Below are 4,172 nucleotides of genomic sequence, written 5' to 3' on the forward strand. Positions count from 1 at the left end.
TAAACCCCCACAATACCTAAGATCCTTCCTTGTCTCATGAAGTCATCAATACCTGTGATTCTCTCTGTTCTAAAGGCATTGAAAGCAACAGTTTGCTTTATGTGGACATAGGATATCCATTAGCTAGCAATAAATATAAAATATATGAAAACTAGGCTGATGTTTGTCATTCTGCTTTGCAATGTAATTCTAAGAAATCAAAAGTGATTTTTAAAAAGTGAGAAATGACAAGTTTAAATGTTTCCTACTCAAAGCTGATGAGTTGGCTCAGCAATAGGCACACTTCCAACCCTTGCAGAGGATCTGGGTTTGATACCCACCAAAGTTCTGGAAGATCTTCCAACCTCCATGGCATCAGACATGGACATGGTACACAGACATACACAACAAACAAACAAACAAATAATGCTTAGAGATTGGATGATGATGATGAAGATTATATATTATATTATTTAAACAGAAGGCCATTAGATCTTGTGAAAACAAGTATGAAAAAGCCTGCAAAAATAAAACATAGTAAACATGTGTAAGTATGTACATTATCCATAAGTAGAATTGTTCAGCTACTTTATTATGCTGTGACATCCTCAAAATTGGTCAGAGGAAGCCTCCTAAATTCACCTTCATTGCAGATTCCAACTTCCATGCTATCCTCTGCCATTTGTCCTTCAAAGCTTTCCTCAGAGTTAAGATGGCTGCAGGAGAGGCATTTTCGCGTTCCAAGCTCCACTTTATCTTTGCAAGGCAAGTTTTCTCATTCCCATCATTCTTTCCCATTGCTGTGGCCTTCCAGCCAAAGTCAGCCCCAGATGGATCTGATTGAAATAAACACAGTCATCCCTCATTCCAACCACAAGAAAAGTAAACTCAAAATGGACAAATACCACCTGACTGGTTTGCATCCCCCAAAGCTCTTCTCTGTACCAGTTAGCTATGCAACCAGCTTCTTAGCAAACAAGAAAGTATTGCCCACATTTTCCAACTCCGTGCACCAATACTCTGTAATCTGGGCCCCCGCGTCAGCATACACCAAACCCATGTGCCTGGTAACTGTTTCCACGTTGTGTATACTTCACCCTCACAGAGCGGACTTGTTCCTTCTCAATTTGCAGCTTTAATTCCCACTGAAAGGAACCTGCTTGCTACAACAGCTAAATTCAGCATATCGCATCGGGACAAGTTCCCCAGATTAGATGAATATAGTGGTCAAAAAGCTGGAAAGGCACTCCTCCATCTTTACTCAGAGAGCCAAAGCCATGGTAAATTTCTTCAACATGACAATGGTGAAACCTCCATGGCTCTCGGGTAGGCACCATCCTTCAGCAGGCATTGTCAGACCCAGTTTATAGAAAGAAATCTCCATGCTCTCATCTTGCTCTCATCTTGCCTCATCACCAAAGGGCAATTAGATTTCTGAGCTCATATAATCTCTCCAAGCAGGAAGAGCAAGAGACAACAATATCACAGAATTGTACGTGTGACTCCTCTGTAATTTTGTGAGGATAACTCATCAACCCTTGATAAGGACAAAGGCAGTCTTTCCACTGGAGAACAGTACGCACAATATCCTCATGCACTTGAGCACCTAGATGAGAAATGGATGCTCTAAACAATGGCTGCTTTCCTCCATGGGCCTGATATCCTCAATAGAATCCTTGGAAAGGGGTCTGATTCACCACACTGAGTCATTTCCACATTGGCTAATGTGTTAGAAGCCTATGCCCCAAGGGCCAGGGCCTGGATTCTTTATCCCTCTGTTGTGGAGAACTGCTCTCAAATCACTTAAGGTTTCTCTTTAATTTTTAAATTGAAAAATAAACATTTCAGGTGTGTTGCTTCTCAATGAACAATGCTTTGCTAATGAAAATTATTTTATTTTTTAGCTGTGAGTCATGAACTTCCCTAGGATTAAGAGCCAGTGAGAAGAAGGCTATTCCCTGTGATAAGTGTTAATAATGTCATCCATTTGAAGGGCACATCTAATGCACTTTTATTTATGTATTTTACTTTTAAAATATTTTATATTAACCTGGTTTCTCATGTATTTTTATGTTAATTTTTATTAGATATTTTCTTCATTTACATTTCAAATGCGATCCTCTTTCCTAGTTTCCTCTCTGAAAGTTCCTTATACCCTCTCCCATGTATTTATTTATTCATTATTTTTATCCATGGGCGCATGTGTACATGTATGTGACTGTGGTGTGTGTGTGTGTGTGTGTGTGTGTGTGTGTGTGTGTGTGTGTGTGTGTTTGTATCTACATCCAGGACACTCATGATGAGGTCAGGAGACAGGTCGGAGGAGTCTTTTTCTTCTTAAAGCACGTAGGTTCTGGTGTTTGAACTCTGGCCCTCAGGCTTGGCGTCTTCACCTCTGAATAATCTTGCTAGCTCCTAATGCAGTTTTTAAAGCCATGTTTCTCTGATGAATGTGAATTTCTCATTTAAAAAGAAGAATTGGAAGGACTGAAAAAGGTGACACACCACGGCAGCAGGGCATGAACATTAATGTAAGAGATAGGATGCTGTATTCTAGCTCTGTTTGTAGTCACAGTTAGCTAAGAGATCTCAAGAAACCACTTCATTGTGTACATGTAGCCTGATTCCTCTACTGTGATAATGAGACATCTGTGAATAAAATTCAAACAACGCACATGAACCATCCACACTTTGTTAAAGATATACATCCTTCATATATATAAATATTTCAACAAGAGAGAAAAATTCCATTTAAAATTTAGCTTGACAGAAGCTTAAAATGTCTATAAAGTATATAGTTCTATATTTCATAAAAACGTCTTCCATCTGATATTCTATTGCTCCATATTTGCTCAACATTGACTCAAAAACAATCTCAATAGCTTTCTTGCTCATAATATTATGCTATTTCTATGTTAATGACAGACATGAAATATAACACACATAAATGTAAAAATAATTTTCTAGGTGATCATAATATGCATATAATAAATTCTAATATATGAAATTTATTTACATATGTATACAAAATTTTCACGGGTCAATATGAATATTTTCTACATTGTTTTCTGTGAAATATGCAAGTGGGAAACATTATTAAGCATGGCATGAAAAATGTCTTATATGTTTATTAAATCTTCCCATAGGTAATTTAGAATTATGTGCACATTCAAGGCTCTGAGGAAAACTTCAGAGGAAAATCTACTTGAGTCACTTGAGTCTGAGTTTTCCAACCTTATTTTCTTGTAAGTCTTGGTGACCACGATTCCTGCTGAGATTGCATGAACCTTGATTCTGAAGCAAACTGTGAAACTGGACCACAGAATCTAGCATTCTAGACTGAGTGTCTGTCATCCCATCCATTCTTAGGCTGGTTGAAACCTCAACTCTCAACAAAAGCATGTTGGACACGAGTACTCTGAGAAATAATGAGGCTTACATGAGACTGTGAGTATGGGCCATGGTAAAAGATTAATTAGTGTCCTTACAAGAGGAACCAGCATAGAAACACCCTGCTCTCCCCCGCCCAATCCCTCTCCCCTTCTATTTCCCTCTCTGAGCAAAAGGTCATCTGAGCAAATCCAATGTGAAAGAGATGATGGTGATTTGCAAGCCAGCAAGTGGATCTTCATTCAAAACCAAACCTTCTCGCACCCATTTGGATATACTAGTCCCCAGAACTGTAAAAAATAAATGACTGCTTCTTAAACTACACATGGCATCTTATTACCCCTACCAAAGGAGACTCTAGAACATGTTAAAAAAAAAAACCAAAAAACTAAAAACTCTAACCAATTAATTAGTTTGGCTTGTTACAAAATCCACTGAGACAAATGACAAATGACACTAAAATTTTTTCCAATAAATCTATTTAAGATTTTTGTCATTTAACTGAAATGAGCTGACAAAACAATACTAATTTTCCCCTACTGGACTGCTAGAGTTTGACAAAATGTATCTTTTGATTCTTTGAAGACATGAGATCACAGATATACAGCTTATGTAAAACAAGGATTGATAAATTCTGAGTTTAGGTGTTCCATAATCATTTTTGCATGGTCAACTTTCAGGAAATGGTGGAAATGAAGAAGTTTTAACATGATAAAAATATAGCGTATGAAATTCTTACAGAATCAATAAAATATCTGCTAACATTTCCAAAGGATACTGATGATTCCTGTGTAGACATTCTT

General features: G+C 37.5%; 1 pseudogene; it reads right to left on the reverse strand.

Moving 5' to 3' along the window:
* Positions 1-571: 571 nt before the first annotated feature.
* Positions 572-1,189, reverse strand: LOC110310729 (proteasome subunit alpha type-2 pseudogene; annotated as a pseudogene).
* Between the last annotated feature and the right edge of the window lie 2,983 nt (positions 1,190-4,172).

This window comes from Mus caroli, unplaced genomic scaffold (assembly GCF_978045245.1).
Source record: "Mus caroli unplaced genomic scaffold, Mus_caroli_1 scaffold_16, whole genome shotgun sequence".
Lineage (NCBI taxonomy): Eukaryota > Metazoa > Chordata > Mammalia > Rodentia > Muridae > Mus > Mus caroli.